We start from the raw sequence: 19,622 nt of genomic DNA, 5'->3' as shown, positions 1-19,622 counted from the left end.
TAACTGTTTTTTTAACTGATTTTGTGTAAAGCACTTTGAATTGCCCTGTTGGCGAAATGTGCTTTTCAAATAAAGCTGCCTTCCTTGCCTTGCCTTGCTAACGTACATTTATACATCCTACATAACATCGTCATCAAACTTACTTATTGATACACGCACACAGTAGTATCCAAAAAGTTAGTCCAATGAAGGAATGTGTGATAGTGTTCCACATTAACGCCTTTTCTCTGTCGCTCAAAACTGCTGTGTCCAAGCCAAGGTGCAGAGCATGACCTGACCACATGCTGATACGTTACTAGGCCAGGTAGAGCGAGCTACTATACTGACAGGAAGAGAGAGAGACTGTATCACTACAAACAGGTTGCACGTAAGGGGGGGAAGTAGCTTCCACTTAAGGGTCAGCACAGCGCAAAGAGTCTTTGCTAGTTTAAGACCGACGCAGTTGTCAATTTCCCGTTTAGAATGTGTCTGACAGGGTGGGGGGGTGGAATCAAGATGGTGGCTCTCCATCGTGATGCCAGTCAACCATCATGATGGACAATGATATGATATCGTCAATCGGCACAACCCTATAGCCTACCTTAAGACGACGAGTCCATGCACTGTACTTACTGTCAAACCTACTCGTCTTCAGAAAATGAGAACAATTTGTTTGTTAGAAGAACAACTAACCTTAAATTATAAAAGGCAATAAAAGACCACAAGTCATCCAAGTCTCATATCAAGTGCACTGCCATACAGTTGGCAAAGATGGGTCCCCAGGAGCAGAGTGTGACAATAAAGGAAAAAACATTTTTAAATCACTTTTTATATTAATAAAATATGTATTAATAATACAAAATAATGCACTGAAGCAATTCTTAATATGCAAGTCCACTCTCTTTTATAAATTTGAATTCCAGAAAAAGTGTCTGGTAAAAAATATAAGTGCTCTTTTTATTTAGCCACAGTGGCTAAATAAAAAAAGCCATAAAAAGTTAATTTCCCACCCTGACCATGACCAGTGATGTAATGGAGGCTAAACGCACGTAAACGCCGTTTATGCACCTCTCAAAATTCTGAAATGGCGTTTACCCACCTCCAAAGTGCGTTTATCCACCTCTGAATAGCCTATCGTCCCAAAGCCATTCTAAATTAAGCTTATGTTGTTTTAGTTTCATATTGTTAATTATTAGTTTCATAGGTTGTTAAACCTAAGAAAAAGTCCATCATATTGCGCCGCATTACTGTCAGTCTTGACCAATCTCTTGCGGTGTTTGGGGTAAAGAGCCCCCAATGTCGCCTTCCAGGCAGCGCTTGGGATTGGGCAATGGTTGGGTGCCTTGAAGTCGACACTGAGGGCTTAGAACATCGAGCAGGAAGCAGCAGACTAAGTCAAAGATTCGTCAGTCACACTATCCTACATTAGGCTACATGTCTCATGTAGTTAATGATGAATGGGTTTTAAAAATGGATATCCGTCATTTTTTAAGCGCCGCCAAGACAGCAGCCGTCCTCCTGATGCCAGCAAACAGTCTCGGAAAGAAGCCCAAAGTCAGTGTGCTCGGACAACAGGACTCAACTTAATGTTTTTCAGGTTAATTTGGTTAATGGCAGATTCATGCCACTGACTCAAAAAGCCACGGCATTGATTAGGTTAGCCTACCCCTTTCAGACAGGAAGTTGCAGGTCACCTAGCTACCTTTTCCCATTAGTAAAATTCAGGATATATTGTCTGATAAATAACTGGATGTTATTTCATTCTCTGGCCACTGGAAGTTAGTGACAAGAAGCTCCCTTTGCTAGTCAGCTAGCTAGTTATTGTTGTCACTCTAGCTGTTCGTGGTTTTGCGGGTACGGTAAACGTTTCTATGGTAAAAGCGAGTTGTACCAATCAGAAACGTTGCTGTAACGCTTAGGATTGTGGGTAATGTAGGTTTTCTATGTAAGATAGTGGATAATTGTTTTCTTATAATGTTACAAGGTTGATATCATACAGACTTCTAGCTTCATCAGGAGCAGAAACTGGGTCAGTCTACCTCGGATGGTTTATACATTATGGCTGATAATCTAAATTCATATGGAGAAAATCAATGTTTTTTTTTCTATATATATAAACTGTAATCACCAACTATTTTGATAATCGATTAGTTGGTTTGAGTAATTTTTTTTAAGACAAAAGTAAAAAGGTCTTTGATTCCAGATTGTTAAATGTAAATATTTTACACATATTTTTGTTGTCTCTGATTTGTCATTTAGTAAACTTTTCTTTTTAACAAGAACTTTGATTAATGTAGGAACTGAATACTGATTGTGTGACCTATGAGGGAACAACCAGTGATAAATAACAGCCTATAGCAATGTCATCAGGATACACCGGTAGGCCGTGGACCCCCTTATCGGTGATCGCGTCGTGGTTCACCTGATCACAGAATTTATAGTTTACCCACTTCTTTTTTTACCACTACACCACTGACCATGACAGAAGATGTTGGTCATTCTGCCCACCCCTAGACCGCAAGGAATATTAACATAGCTTTGATCATAGGGTACATTCTACTAGGTTGACTGTAATTCCCAGAAATGCCGTACCATATACAGTTAGAAGAGCAGAATGGCATAGAACACGAGAGAAAGTTACTTCTAACTAGTAACAGAATGTAAGAGACCTCACAATGACACTAAAACTAAGGTACAGATCTTTATTTCTAACGAAAAACAACTAAATCAAAATCAATTATAAAAAATAAAAAGTTGCTGTGGAAAAAAATGCACACATCATATTTCCTTGTAACATGCCATCTTGTGTAACTTTAAAGTATATACCATGTCAATAGTGGTTTTGTCAAGATACGAAATGCCTACACAGAATACTTTCATATGTTCAACATGTTTATGCTTTAAAATCTCCAATGTCATCTGAACTAATTATTCAAACTCTTTGAACCACATAAATGAACCTCTCAGCAAAAATGTCATAATTTGCAAATAAAAAATAAAACAGCAGATCAACCGCAAGCTTTGCCTTCCTTGTGTTCATTAAAAAAAAACTTCCTTGAAGGTTAGCCAAATTATTAAGGGAAATGCACTAGTGCATTGATAGACAGAGGTATAACATTTAACAATAGTACTTCCTTTGATTAATGAGACAACCAGATGTGATTAAGACGTCTCTGATTGTGCTGTCAGTCTTCCAAATGGACAGGACCTCAGTGCTCACCTCTCTGGCATTCCAGTCCAAATGGCTGGGTGTGGAGACGTGTCTTCACATTTCCAGCACTCATTCATTTAAAAGACCCCTTCGCACATCACTAAATCTTTCTTGGCCCATCTGGAGATAGGGTTTTATACAGGACAGAAGTCCACTCAGGCTAGCCATCACCTTTACTGTCTCCACTGATACAGCACGCCATTAGCATTAACACCAGGGTACAAGCCAAGAAATCGAAGATGAGCTTGAAATGTAGTGGTAAGAGAGGTGGGACACTGTGTATATGACAAGTGCATCTTAGTGTAACGAATACAATTTAGAGAGTATTCATATACCTTGTGATAATTTGTACTGTATCTGTACTGTAATTACTGGCCAGTACCAATAATGAAACTCATTTGCTTTCAAATCCTTGCCACATAACTGATGCATAAAGACTATCACAAAGTAACAAAGCATCCTAACAGATAGATCAAATGAACCAACACAGATAGGATCTACAAAAATGTGTGACAGAGATGTTTTCTGGCTTTTTTGCACTGTGAGACTATGCAATTTGCATTCTGTTGTGCTTGAGAAGGCATGCTTCATTTGAAAAAGAAGCACACATAATTATTCTAGAATGAATGGGCACATACAGGATAGTTAATTCATTTTCTTACTCATGCAGATGCATTGTTAGAGTAGATACTGGCTGATTATCATCATGGTTTAATTTGTGTGCCCCTTTTCAATTTTCTCGCGGGAGTCATCCCAAAAGGATCAATAAAGAGAAGTCTAAGTCTAAGTCTGAAATTCATACACGCGTGTTTGTTGAAAAACAATCTGAGTTTTATGATGTAAATATCTTATTGGATATAGTTTTCCCCAAAGGCCTTGAAATGCTACTGAAAGGGCACTTCCCTCAGCAAAGTGCAGCACATACAGCACTGGAATATTTGTTTTGAAATGCAATACATTAAGTAGATTTTGCCCAAAGGATACGTGTCAACGCATCTGTGTGTTTTTTGGTATTTTATCTTTTGCATATGTATACTGTACATTGTAGTTAAAGGGTGTAATGCAAGCACTGTATTTTTCTTTCTTTAAATTGTGTGACTTATTACACAATGTTGGCATTAATTATTCTCATGCTGTTATTTGAACTATAATACACGCAGTGGATATTGTTGATAAATGACATGTCCATATGTTGTTTGTTCACATACAAACTTTGCAGAAGAGCAATTAATCAAATTAAGCTGAAAACACTGTTGATGAATTATTATGACATTATGTTAGGAAATAAAATCAAATAGAAAAACACAGACTTAGCAAACACAATATGCTCCAATGGTCATTATGAAGCAATAATCAATTCAGTGTGATGAAAAATATCATTTACATATAGTCATGCCTAACAATACATGGGTCAAATGTTTATTGGACTAAAACAAAAGAGAACCTTTGCACCAAACTTACACTAAGTATTCACACCAAATCAGGCTAGTCCTCCCATTCATTTGAATGTGGGTAGTGTGTTTAGGCTGCGGCGGTGGGTGGCGCAGGGGATGCCGAAAAACCGCAGCAAACCTCCTGTGAAGTTATAACAGAATCAACTTTTTAAGAAATTTAACCTGAAGTCACGCTGGCCATTCCCCTAACCGGCGACCAGACAAACACAATGGAATGTAACATGTAGTTATTCAATTTGGACTTGTGCACCAGTTTAAAACCCACCGTAATATTGCTAATATCCACAATGCCTGATTTGGTGTAGTGGTATGGCTTATTGCAAAACTGATCTCAACTGTATGCCACATTGTCCAAGGTGAGAGAATATTAAGCAAGCCTGCGGTGGCTTTTGTTTTTTGTTTTTTTAAATCAACAAATAGAAGGACACAAAAGAAAAAGTATACAGCCAGGTGAGCTATGTGACTATGTAATTTAGATTGGGTGTAACATATCACATAAATGGCCATGACCTAACTAATGACCAATTTCCTAATAACATGTACTTGCACCCATCGCTGCTACCTCAAAATATGAATTGTGTATGGCTGTGTATAAACCAATTAATGTACTTTACGTTGATTATCATTTAGCAAAAGGGGAGACAAAAAATGAGATGAGGCAGTGTAAACATCCCGTTCGATAAGACAGCTAAACTGTAAAACTAGAAATATAAACACTTAGATAAGAAATGTGACTAGGAGAGTGTCCTGGAATTAGGGGAACGAAGCATATAGACAAGACAGATAAATACTGTTGATGATCTGGTATGTTGGAAAGACAAGTGCCCTACCCAAATAGCTACATGATTAACCCTGTACTGGCGATAGAAGTCATCGAGTCGGGGAGAAGGAGAAGGAGAGGAGAAAGAGTGACAGCAGAGGAGTAGAGGATAGGGACAGAGGAAGTGTCAGCGTTACTTCAGAAGGCAAAGAGAAACAGAGGCTGACAGGTGAACCCGTGAGGATTGACCAGCCTACATCCAGCTGTCAGAGAGAGCTCATCTGGCACCAACAGAGCTTTTGTGTCAAACAGGAGAAAGGACAGGAGGATCCCTGCATATGGCCGCACATGTACATCTGTGGCCCAGCCCCACACTAAGCAGCTTTAATGAGCAATATGAAACAACAACAGAGGACACAAGGACATAAGAGTGATCATCATCTCCCACATGGTGGTTTTCAAGTGGTTGCTATGCATGCAGAGTAAATCATTTTTGACAGTGAGTACCGTTTGAAATCAGCATGTAATTCTATTTAAATGGATCTAAAATTTGCAAGGTTGCAAAACATTTGGAGATAAAGAAAATACTGATTTAAATTATTTCAGAGGTCAAAAAATATTTTTATTAAAGGTAGAGAAATGGAAGGGGGAAATGAGAATCTGGCCCTAAAACTGTAAATTATCTTTTTCAGCTAAGGTTATATTTTTTTGTTCTGACACGGCTACGGGTTTAACAGAAGGAATGGATCAAGGGGTTTGTGGAAATGCACAAATGTGTATGTCCATTATTCTACAGCCTTAAAAAATAGTGTGCTCTGGGAAAATCATAGAAAAAGCTGACTTTGTTCAATAAAGCTGTTTAACCTCACACTTGACAGCTCCTGGCTGAGTGTGAAACTAAGTCTTGCTGATTCTCAAATTAGGTTGTATATGCATTGGTGCTCACATAAAATATAAAATTTCCCTTCACGGTTAATTACTTCTGTACTGATCATAACATGCAGGTTTTCACAAATGAAAGAAACCGTTTTATTCTGAAGTGATACCGGATTCAGTAAATAAAAAAAGCAGCTCTATAGTGGCTGACTTTTGTGCACTGTGTACCAAGCTAGGGGTCGACCGTGTTTTTTTTTTCCCAGAGCTGATTCTGAAACTGATTATCAAGACTAATAACCGATTTTAATAGACACCAGCCCCGTCTGCTTATGGAATCAGCTCCAGTCTGTTTATCTTTTCCCGTCTGTAGTACAACAGCCTTCAGTAGTGTTACTAGGCTATTACAGTACTCATTACATGTAACCAATCAAATAATGCTTTGATATAGAGCATCAGAGCTGAAGTAGCGAATTTTTCAATTGATTTATTTTATAAATCTGTCAGATTAAAACAATAACGTTTATGATAATTGTAAAATGCTGACGATAGCGGCTGATAATGTGATCTTTCTCTGACACAGGGCAATACACACCTCTTTCATTTGCAATCACTGTTATCTATCGACAATTATGATATACTTGTATATCACATACAGGTATAAATATACTAAATTACCTGTAACACAGTTCTGCAGCCTCAGAAAGTCTTTTGGAGTGCATGTCCAGTTGATTATTTAGGGAGAAGAAAGTTAGTGCCTTAAACCTCAGGTTAAGGAGAGAGGCTGTGTGGAGAAAAGTCATCTCATGCACTGTGTTGTTTCTCTTAGCCAACTCTATATATATAATACCTGTTTAATTACTCAAACTACTAGTGCGTCACCAAAGCCTGTTTCTGTAATAAAGCAGTGGAGCAATCATTGACAACATATGTGTAATATCATCAGACATGATGATGGCCACTGGCTTGAGAGCTTTTGCTATCATTGGCTTTGGAGATGTCCATTTTGGTTTGTGTGCAAATGTCAACTGCACCTTTTCTCACCTAAGGAGAGAGAAGAGCAACGCAACCTTTTATCAATGCAACCATTTTTTATGTACATTTCCATGCGTGAAATGTATAAATCTGAGTTTGTTCAATTTTGAAAAATACAGTATTTGTCGCACACAAGTTTTAATGGAATGTTTTGTCTACTGAGGTTTTTTATTTTGTAGTCATTCCATGCTTAAGCCTTAAACATGCTGAAATTTTTTTCTTCCTTTGGGCCATTTTTTTTCTGCCTTTTGCCTAAACTCCAAGTTTTGTCCATTATTAAAAATGTTCTAGAAAAATCGTTCTAGAGAGAATGGCGATGCAACTAAAAATTGATTATTTTCCCCACACATAGTAATAAGTATAGTGTATAACACAAGGTGCTAGCTCCCACTCATCTGTTAACAAGTGAAAGTGACTAAGAATGAGTTGCTCACAATGACCACACATCACAGATGACTGCTACTCTGGTGCTTTTCTTAAGGCTTCCATGATTTGTCCCGTTTGCTCCCAGCAAAACTGTATCACCACTTTCTCGGTTAAAAGACAGGGAGATGGTATGGTATAACTGGGCTCAGTTGTGCAAAACGGTACAGTCTATTGAAACAAAACAGGCTACGAACTAAGGTATTTCCTATGCCCCAATCAGAATTGTATAGTAGTTTTGTTTAAAAACGCACATCATTGACATTAGTCTCTAGATCAGGGGTCTTCAACAGGGGGTCCGCGACCCCTAGGGGGTCCGCGGAGGTACTGCATGGGGGTCGCGAAAGTTTTGGTTGATTAGACTTTTTTTTATATTCCCCCCCCCCCCCCCTGCAATTTTTTCCACTAATTGAAATGTCTTTAAATACACATTAACATGAATTCAACACACTGTAGTAAACAGATAAATGGAGGCAGAAGATGTCTTTCAGTCATCAATGCACACATGGCACTGTAGGACCAGTTTGATATAACACAATTTTATACAATATATATAATTAGGGGGTCCCCGCTCCATCTCGCCATCAGTTTGGGGGTCCTTGGCCTGGAAAACGTTGAAGACCCCTGCTCTAGATAGTCTGGCACCATTGCTGCAACTTTGGCTTTGTACTGCCCAGGGTGGTTGTGATTGGTTTAAAGAAATACAACACAATGGGCATCCTGGTAGTTCACCTGGTACAGCGTTTGCCCCATGTATTAAGCCACCTGAGCTCTTTGCTGCATGTCTTCCCCATCTCTCTCCCCCCTTTCCTCTCTGCAGCTGTTCTATCAATTAAAGGCCAAAGTGCCCTAAAAAAAATATAGAAATATAAAACTGCATTTTACCCCTATTCCAGAACAGATAAGCAGTGTAGCCAGACCATACTTAAGCGCTGACAAAAGGTGACTTTTAATGCGAGACTTTGGATGATTAAGTCGATGCAAACCCTTTTGTTTGTAGTATTATTTGGTTGTATTCCTAAAATACCTTACAACCTTATTTGCAAAGTTTGCATATTGTCTGAGTCATGTCAACTCCTTCCCCAGGAGATTATGAAATCCAATGTGCACACAAAAACTTGCCTTACTGAAGAATTTGCTACACAAAAGCTAGTGTATACATGTGGTACATCATTCAAAAAAATTTCTGCGTTGATGTGTCCAGTTTTTAATTTACTGGATTTTAAACCAAATTAAAAACATGCATTTCCATCTGGTTATTTCATCTTAAATTATTTGTTAATTATATTTTTAGAAAATGTATTATACTACAATATAAATTACAATATACACTCTTTTAGTTTATTATGTACAACTAGGGAGGAACAATATTGGATTTTGGCAGATATTCAATATGCCAATATTTTCAAACTCATTTTGGCCGATGCCTATTTATACAGTATAAACACATTTTCCCCCTGATATACATACTGTATATACAATTTAATTTTACTTTAGAGAAATCCAAGACTTTCTTTCTTTTTATTTTCTATTTCACAAACATTCTCAAATGTGGATGCAATTTCAGCTGCTGTGTGAGAACTGGGGCATTCCTGTCTGTGTAGGGCCGCTTTTTTAAGGGTCAAGTCTTCGTCTAGCCACTGGGCAGTGAGGCTCAACATGCTAACAGGACTCAGGCTTGATTTCCTAATGCCCATGGTAACGCTAACGTGACTATCGCCGGTGTTGTGCCAAAAACAGACTGCCTTAAGATGCGTAATCATATTTGTAGTGTGGAACGAGTGCTGTTTTACGCCTCCTCGCATCACTTGTGCTTTACAAGTAGGGCTGGGCGACATGGAGAAAATCAAACCATATTTTTGACCAAATACCTCGATATCGATACCACAACGATGTTGTAGTGTTGACTATTGGTGCTTTCACAAAATATTTACACAATGACATTTTTGATAAATAATCATCATTAATGTGGACATTAGGACTAAGTGGGTAAAGGCAAATAATAAAACAGTCTGGTAAGTTCAGAAAATGAACTTACAAGTACTGCAAATAGCAAGTAAATAGCATATAGTGTACAATTTACTGTATAATTTGCATCCAAAACAAAGCTCAAGTTGTGATAAGAGTTGAATGGACAGCGGGGAAGTTCATAACGTTGCTGTGACAAAGGATTAATGGGTTATTTTCCGACACCAGCTGGGGGACTTGCCCTCTTGGTCAGTTAGCCATCATTTGAAACAAAGACAGTTGGGTAGTAATTAGGCAATTAATGAGCAATGACGATGGAAGTCTCTGTAAGCATTTATGTTAAGGTGTCCTAAGGTCACAGTGAATCCTGTTGAGAAGCTTAAGAATAGGGATGCGGCAATCACATTGGCATTGTTGTGAACAACCGATGATTATTTCTGTCTAGCTGCCGCTGCGAGTGTCAGTGCGGTGCTGGTTTGTATGTTTACTTTTTTTTTGGGCCACACCGAGTTTGTGACGCAGCACAGGATTCACATGCTGAAGACTAAGCAAGGTCTGTGGTCTGGATGTTTGTTTACAGTGAAAAAAGAAGACACACAAGTGTTCTTGCAAGGTTGAAGTATTGCGAGAAAGACTAGTGTAAAATGCTTCAACAACGACAATTTGAAGCAAGCAGCCCAAACACAAACCGTGGCAGCTGCAGCCCACACCTTAGCAAGTGTGTGATAGAGAGAGAGATAAAGAGGTGTGTGTGCCAGTGAGTGTCAAGTTAGCAGTAGTGCTATAGCTGTGAATGTAGCAGAGCAGTCTGTGTACAGTTTATCTCTCTGTGAATACATTGTACTACTTCTCAAGACCCAAGCCAAGTTCCTGTGTCCTGTTTGCTTCCTGCTGGTTAAAGAAGGTGAAGGGTTTAGCCACTGAGCTAGCAACAACTTCTGCTCAAGCTCACTAATTGTGAAAGTCACTTGTGAAAGTGAGCTTGGGGGTGTCACCCAACTTTTATATTCATGCAAACAGGACGATTTCATGTTGGCTTGTTTGGTGCATTTGGTGTATTTGAAGTAATGCAGTAATGTAGGAAGTGTGCATTTAGTTTCCATGCTTATTGTGTGTCCACAACAATGTTAATAAGTAAATCTACTGAAATGGCCACCATAACAGTGACAACATGTGCTGTGTAAATGAGAAAGCAGAGGTTAAATCATGTATGCCATGGTTGCAAAAAACAGGGGCTATCTGTACATCTTTGCCAAATTCAAACCAGTACAAAAGGAGGTCATGCCTTTTTCCCCCCACTCATTTTGGATTTCTGCTAACGTGCTGCTTAGGATGTCTTTATTTACTGTGGTTTAGTCAAATACCAATTATACTGACATATCATGGAAACTCAAAGTATTGCTAACTTCTTCAGATTAAACACCTTGTAAATACACAATTATTTGCAGCTTTAATATAACTAGTGCCGTGCCCGTTGTCCTGTGGTATTGCTGCTTGTAAAATTCATCAAAACAAAATTGTTCCCCAAAATGACTTACAGAAGGACCCCAAACCACTTAATATGCAACTCCAAGCCTACTACTGACTTACAGTGTAGGCTACTTCTACGTACATCAGAAGAAGACATTGTACTGCTGTATTTACCTGACAGGGAACGCTGCAGATTCAGAATGCAGTCACAAAATATCACAATGACAATGTGGCGTAATCAGACATCATGGCAGTGCGCTACCCACCCTGCCTATTATAAGAGCTAATTAGCACATATCTGCATTCATCAACCACCAAAACCAGTACGTGTGTGTGTTTGTGTGTGTGTGTGTGTGTGGTGTGTGTGTGTTGTGTGTGTGTGTGTGTGTGTGTATGTGTGTGTGTGTGTGTGTTTGTTTGTGTGTGTGTGTGTTTGTGTGTGTGCGGAGAGAAGAGAGAGAGAGAGAGAGAGAGAGAGAGCGAGAGAGAGAGAGCGAGAGAGAGGGTGTTGTCCCATGTCGGATTGTTAACAAATTTAACTTTTCAGCAAAGGTGTTCACTTCCATACAGATTTAGTGGCTTGACGGTGAAGTAGGGGACTTGATTCGCGGGCGGTATTTAGGCAACTTAATTAACCCAACCCAAGGTGAATCTGATCAAAACTGATGTATCCGACCGGTTCAACTCAATTTTCAGCGCTGTGAATGAATAATCTCCGAGATTAAGCTACGTTATGTTCTGCCGCCTCACAGCAATTTAATACAATAGCAGGAAAAGAGTACCCCCGTTGCTCTAAAGCGTTCTGCATGTGGCGTCTGCTGATGTCCAGGTTACCTTCCCCACAAACACGGACACACATTTATACAAATACATCTTGCTTTATAAGATAAATAGCCTGCCTATAAGCTGCATCACGCTCTGTCTACACTTGTCTGGTTGTGCTTTGCATGTGTGGGATTCTGAAACATCCAAGTCAAAACAGTCGAAACAGTCAGAGCTGTAGGTCACATATTAGCTACCAAAGCTCTGCTGCTCTTTGTCTCTGGTCCTCAGGGTGAGAGGGGGTGTGGCCAGCGGCTAGAGCGACAAAGGCCAATGTGTGCTTCCTTTACCTGTACATCTATTTATATATCTTTTGCAATTCTAATCCAAACAAAATCAAACTTGGCACCGCACTTACTTGTGCCCGTAGCTAGACAACTGTGAAGTTTGAAATCCATCGGACTAACGGTTCGAGAAACATGCGCCCCACACACACACACCACACACACACACACACACACACACACACACACACACACACACACACACACACACACACACACACACACACACACACACAACTCCTTTAATGCATGCCATATCATGGTCTGTGTGAATACTCAATTCTGATTGGCGGCAGGGTGTCCATAAAAAAAGTGTTATAGAACACCTACTAAACGAGTTCCAGTGAAACCGAGGGTTTACCATTCTAAATGAATGTGCTACATTAGGAAAAAGAAAATGTGAATATATTTTTTACCAACATTCTTTAATCATTCAGTGCCTCATGCTCTGAACACTACAGGATGGCGCTAACACACAAGCTGCAAGAAGTAAGTTAAACCCTGAATTACTTTGTTTCACAGCAAGTAACGTTATTTTACATCCCATTCACCATTCAGCTCTTTACTTTAGGCTGCGGCCAACAGTGTACATGGCGTATAATTTGTTCGTGATAATCGTTATATTGTTTTAGGGACAATGACATGGCTGGATAGCTAGCTTGTCTTGTTGTTAAACATACTCTTAAATTATTTTTACTGATTGCCAACCGTAAACAATCTTATTGACTTTAGATCTTGCTAGCATAGCGTTAACTTTCTAGCTCATGACGTTAGCTGTCTGAGCTAAAGGGTTCTACGAGCTGCGCGGACTATAAATATCTCCCGTTGTTAAGCGTGTCAAGTCGTATCTAAGGTCTGTCCCTTTTACTGGAGCAGTAAACAACGTTTGCATTGCATTAGAACCTCATTGGACGGGAATGACTGTTCCAGGTATTAGTCACCCCTTAAGTGTAACCAGGGAACCAGTTATTGTTTTGAAAAACTTTAGATTTTGAATGGAAAACGCATTTAAGTATAAAATAATGGTTTAAAAAATGATAAAGGGACCATGCATTGTATAAATTAATGCCCTTCAAGGTGTCATTGTCAGGTATTAATGCACTTCAGACGGTTCACGCCTCACCGTCGTCCATTAATACCCAACAATGGACACCACGTCGGGCATTAACCCTTACTTAACACCCATGCCACATATCAAATACACAATTTTCTTTTCTGCCAGCTGTGTGTCAGTGGGTCCCCTCACCATGATAACACAATCAGACTCAGCAAATCTGGTTAACCAGGTGAATCCACCATCTGGCAAATAGATGTGTGCCAGCAGGTAGTTTATGCTAACTTGTTAACTTCTGCCTTGTATTAAACCATCAGTTACATGAAAGATGGGTAAGTGTAGAACATTTTTAGTGTAAGTATTGTGTAACCTATTACAGTCCGAAATGTAATTGTTCTATGTTCTATTCAGTTGTTGGTTGACCGGCCAAGTCCAAAGGAAAAAATGCAAACACAAATGCCTGAGATATTGCAAACCACAGAACATATGATAAAAACACTTTCAGGACCACTTTAAAGCTGGTACTTTTTCAATACTACAATAGCAATACTTTGACATATATTTAAGTTTATAAGCAAGACAGTGACTTTTTTTATTCAAATAATTTATTTTTTTCTGACATTCAAGGAGTTTAAAGGTTTCTGTGTCATTGTGGCACTAATGATAAGCCACTGAATTAATCCTAGTGACAAAAAACCTGATATACTGTAGCTTGTATAGCTGTGCCAAAAACTATTAAAAACACATCAACGAGCCACACTGTTGCACTGGGTGTCATGTTCTTCATTACCATTAACATAGGCAATGTTTAAATTCTTACAAGAGCACCAAAAGTGCATTCATCTATTATATTAATCTAGATATTCTGTTAAAGCAATCTTGCTGAAAACTACAGTGCCCACCAGGAAATTACTGAAATTAAACTATAAGTTTGTGACTCATTAGTAAACATTTATGTCTTCAGTAGTAACAAATGGGCTTTGGTCTGAGTGCCAGAGAGTGAAGTTTTGAGAGACAGACTAACTGCTGCTTGCTGGGATTTGGTGACAATCGTAAAACAGTACAAAGAAATGCCAACCTTATCCTGTAATTTAATTTTAGTGATTTTAGTGACTATTAATGATCGGCCCAGATCCCAGACCTATGGATCAGCTCTGGACATCCCTAGTTTCTAGTTGTACTAGAAGAAAAATAATCTGAGTTGTTATTCTGCTGAGTTACTACACTGCTTGTGCTCTCAATGTTACAAGATCATATAGTAGGCTTGGGAGCAATGATGAAAAGGTGTCATAGGGGAAATAAGCTGCAAAAGTGAGCTATGCCTGAAGTAAACCTAACAAGGAGCTGTACAGAATTTTCTTCCAACAATTTATGAGCAAAGCAGATAGAATCTTGTATTACCACCGAGAAGCGTTTTAAGTGTAGTCAATGACAGGTGATTAGTAGTAAAGGACATTTTTAATCATTGTTCTGAAATATGAGAAAATAATGCATGTATCCAGACAGTTTGGTCAGTTTTTTCTGATTTTCTTGTTATTTTATATGACTGTTGATGTAAGAGGATTACAAAGAAATTAAACTATAAAAATAGCCTGATTCTTTGGATACCGGCATTTACAGAATTAAGGGACCGTGTTTTTGCCCTCCCAGCTTTTAGTTGGTCACAAATGTAGCAGCTGCACCCCAAGATACTGACTCATTCTAATTTATGTCCTATCTGGACAAATACCTTGTATTTTAAAAGGTTTCTCAGACAACTGGAAGGCCCCAAGTGATAATGGTTCCACAATTCTTTTGATGGAATATCCTTTAACCCACTGGCAAAATGCAGTCTAAGGTATTTTACAAGGACTGAAAAAGTTTTGTGGTTTCCTAATTTCACGTTAAAGCCTGCCATATTTTCATTAATACAAACTAACTCCAACAACCAGCCATTTTAAACATGTTATCAAATATGTAAACATATTTAAAAGCAGAAAATAAACTATATATACCCTTACTTTGCATTTAGGAGTAGGTAGCTCAACTAAGATTAAAAACATATGACACAGACCCAACAAATTCAACAATGACAACAAAGTGGCATCATGACAAATTAACAATGAATGTTCCAAACAAAACAACATACAACAGTGGACAGAATTTCAATATCCCTGCTTTCACTCTGTTAAGAACCAACAGGCGTAGATGGTTGGAGAGGCTCTAGGGGCAAAGAAACTACAGCCCCAGAAATGGCACTATAATCAATAGCTTCCCAGGCCACTTGTTAAAAATGCCATTTCCATCTCCAACTCACTGAGAGGGCCCTTTACCAGGAAAGAGCCACATATCATTCTCTCCAGACAACTGGCGGGATGAAAAACAGGGGCCCACTGTCACTGGCCAATATTGATTATGAGTGAAAATGTGATCATTTTGTATTAACTCGCCCCTAGGAGCCCTGTTCTGTCAGGTTTGCGGGAGAAAATTAATGCTTCATATCATGCTTAACAAAAATATGGCTTGTTTCTCATTTTAGCCTCCAGACAAAGCGGTATATGCCAATCACAAGAATTGAATAGCTTCCACAAGAGAACATGATGACATAAATTAGATTAAAGCCATTATTTAACACATTTGTTCCTACTTTAAAGATATTTCTTATTGTCCTTGACACCACTTTAATGAAGCTCAAGAATTGGCCTTTAAAATATCAATTTCTGATGATTAGAGATGTCATTGTTAAAAAGAAGAACTGTGGAAGAGGGAGGGGCTTTGTTAGCCAATTGAAATGTCCTGCTCTATAAAAGGTCTATATCAGGACAATTGTGCCTTTATGAAAAAATGTGTCAATGTGTGACATTATCTGAATTGAAGCCCAACAATTAAGAAAAAAAAAAGCATTTAGATATTCTGGTACAGCCACTCAACTATTTTAAAATTTTATAGACTACCGTAAACATTTACCTCAGGGTGCATTCACCCCTAGTCTCGTTTTGCCAGACCCTCCTTCAACGCGTGCTGGAGGAGAGTCTGGCTACTCCACATAGAATACGGGGATGGGAGGAAAACGTGCTCTGGTTTATTAGCATTATTCTTTAAAGCAATCACAATCGTCTTGGGCGGTGCTAAGCACCGGAGAAAAGCCGCGGTGCCTCTGCTAAACAGGCTCTGAACTTGTTTTGGTGGAACATGTGTACGTTAAAAAGTTGTTTTAGTCGTGCAACAGAAAACTCAGATAGGACAGATAGTCTAGCTAGCTGTCTGGATTTACCTTGCAGAGATCTGAGGAGCAGGTAACCATAGTCCTCATACATCGACCAGAGTTTAAAATGCAAATACAAAGGAAGCCCAAAGGCAACGGATATCCGGCATAAATAAGTGGAATCTGGAGGATATTCCGGCAGCCACGGAGCAATCCTGGAAGTGTAACGTTAAGGATATAGACTATTTCACACCTAACTTAGTTAGTAAATCAAATGTTGGTGCATTTGACTGCTTTAATTTGATCAAGTTGGTTGGTTGCACCCCATAACAATTATGAACCACAGCCTTACATGTTGGTCAGGAGCTGCAGTGTTTATACATGGACAAACTGAAACCTATACCGAACATTTATTACCACCTGACAACTTAGTAGTGTATCTTATCTGATTTATAACTCAACCCATACGCAAGTATTAAAAACAGCAGCAACTTCAACCGTGTAGGAAATAAATAAGCTGATTGATTGCAACAGTGGAGGCAGAGACAGCTTTAGACAGCTGACTCACTGTGCGCGCAGATTCATTGTGAAACAACAACTGCCAATGGAGAAGCTCCAACTCGACTGACGTCGTCACTCATTCCAACCACTGGTGTAACTTTATTACTTACTCACTTAGCAACTAATCTGGCTCAAGTACATTTCCAGGATAATTGCCGAACACCCAGCGCCAAATTTTTCTCACCTTCCCCTCTGTGTGTTGCCATTCTCAAACTACTTTCAAAGATTTACAAAGACTCCGTTTTTTCCATATATACATTTAGGAGAGGACGTTTATAGCGCTGGCTCCACTGATCTAGCTAAAAAGTCAGTAAATTTTACAAAAGGCAGAGTTGCAGTCTTGACTGTTAATGCTCATAATCTGCCATTTCTTTGTGAGTTCTTTCTGATAACAGAAAATAAACATATAAGGAGCATTAGTATGACCTGCTGTGAGGTAACTGATTTGATCCTTCACATTAGTTCATATGGCTCTAATGATGCACAATGTCAGTTGTGAAAATGGTCAAATCGTTGAGTTATTTGTCAGTCCGTATGACTTCATGTTTAGTCCTCTTGCTGTGTGTCGGTTTAAATACAAACCAGACCTAAAAAGGTAACCATGTATGTTTATTTTCCTTAAAAGGGAAACTATTTTGCTTTTACGTATTTTCTGTCATAACTTTAATGTTACAATGTCGGATTTTCATATTAAACGTGGCTAAAGCTTCAACTAATTAAGTAAACGTATTTCAGAGAAATCCTCGTGAGGAAAAACCTCAGATTTCCCAATGTTCCGAATGCTCCGCTTTAAACGTTTTTTTCTACTCTTGGTTGTGTGTCACGTAACTCTGAGCTGGGTGGCTATGATTGGCTCCAGGCAAGCCACTGAAGAGTTTTTTTAGGCCAATGTTACTGCAGTGTTTATTGCCACAAGTACTCACACATACTCATACTCCCACACATGTAATATAACACATATGTGTAACAAAGTAAATTCATTCTTTTGCTTCACTTCAGAAATTTCTTCCGAAAGCACAGTATATGCAAATAATACTGCAATAAAGGGAAGCAAATGAAAAGAAAGACTGAATATAACTGTGTCAGCATGACAAGAGGAAAAGGCAGCACCAAACTCATTTAGGATGCAGCTTGATTGGCCTTCTCTTAGTCCCTTCTTAGCAGGAGGATGGGGGTTCATTACAACATAGCCTACAGACAAATAGAATGTGTGGAAGTTTGGGGAAATACCTACAAAAGCAACTTACAAATTATTTGCAAAATATTTACTAATCATCTGTTTTTTAATTCAAATTTGCTGAAATTTATGGACATTGTTACATTCAAAACTATACAGTTTATGTTTAAAGTTAAAGAAAATAATTTACCATGTAACATACGCGTAATGTTTAATGAAAGAGACGGGGAGTTATCATTTAAGAGGACATTGTGTGTTTGAACAACCTCTTGCGCAAACTAAAAGCATGTGTATTTCAGTTTGTGGCGTAGCATTATGAAATGAACTGAACAATTCATTCATTCATATTTATTATACAGGAAAGTTACAAAGTAACATTACAATATAAACGGGCCTGACTCAGTTTAAAGTTTGGTTTTCAGCAGGTTCCTGTTGACATCAAACAGAGCCATAATATTCAGTTCAAAAATAGATTAAAGAAAACATTACTTGATCAATACAGAGGTTTTGTGTTTTGTCTTGCAACATTGTTGATTTCTTCAAAATAAATAATAAAATAAAATTTGAACAAAATGCCCTAACCTGTGCCACTCCGAGCGCACATTTCCACAAAGGCAAAAAGTCAAGAATACTGCCCTAAGGTAAAATATCCAGTGGTGTTTTATTAGATTCAGCATTTTTTACCCTTTTTTCTACTGAAAGTTCAATAAATCTGTAGCAATTCTCTCATGCCGTCACACTCAAACTGCCTAATGCTTATCCTTGCAGACATTTTGTCCCAATCTCAGACCCTGGCTAGCCAAGCAATGGCTACAGCAGTGATATTACACTCTGTCACATGTCAGAGACCTTATCAGACCTCATAAGCACTTACATTCAAAAACTAATGCATCAAATATCGAAAAACCAAGAAGTAATATGTTTTGTTTGTTTCAGAGCGGAATCCATATGAAAAATGTAATATATGGTCCTTCTCGAGGACAGGAATATTATGTATGTATATATATCCACAACAAAAGCCCAAAATAATTAAAACAAAAGGTGATGTTAACATTTTCCATCATTCTTCTCACTGACTTTCTCCTTTTGAAAACAATTCTGCATGTTCAATGAAGGCAGGCTCAGAAACTGTGGGAAATTATGAAAAAAAGACTGTAGATCCTAAACCCTGGGAAAAGAAAGGACACAAGAAAGGAATTTAATATTTCTGAAAGTTCAATCATTCTTCAGCCTGTGACTGCTGGGGGACATTGTGTTGAAGTGTGCGTGGGTGGAGGTGTCGGCTCTGTCAATTTGCAGGTATATCAACTGCACAGTCATAATCCCTCTCAGGTTACTGGGGAGCCACTGCAGTTGTTAAAATGCTG

At 38.6% G+C, this 19,622-nt stretch overlaps 1 protein-coding gene and 1 long non-coding RNA gene across 13 annotated transcripts in view; both read right to left on the bottom strand.

The window, feature by feature from the left end:
- The window catches only part of robo2 (roundabout, axon guidance receptor, homolog 2 (Drosophila)), a 357,891-nt gene that overhangs the window by 306,510 nt on the left and 31,759 nt on the right, over nucleotides 1–19,622 (bottom strand). The gene's annotated exons all lie outside the window — the stretch shown is intronic.
- Nucleotides 12,103–17,913, bottom strand: LOC116671666 (uncharacterized). The gene is made up of 3 exons (XR_004327323.1): nucleotides 17,805–17,913; nucleotides 12,995–12,997; nucleotides 12,103–12,114 (listed from the first exon to the last, which is right to left on the bottom strand). It is a non-coding gene; the product is annotated as an uncharacterized LOC116671666 (long non-coding RNA).

The sequence above is a fragment of the Etheostoma spectabile genome, chromosome 3 (assembly GCF_008692095.1).
Source record: "Etheostoma spectabile isolate EspeVRDwgs_2016 chromosome 3, UIUC_Espe_1.0, whole genome shotgun sequence".
Taxonomy (NCBI): Eukaryota; Metazoa; Chordata; class Actinopteri; order Perciformes; family Percidae; genus Etheostoma; species Etheostoma spectabile.
Note: the sequence above shows the minus strand (reverse complement) of the source record. Positions and strands in the feature narration are given on the sequence as shown.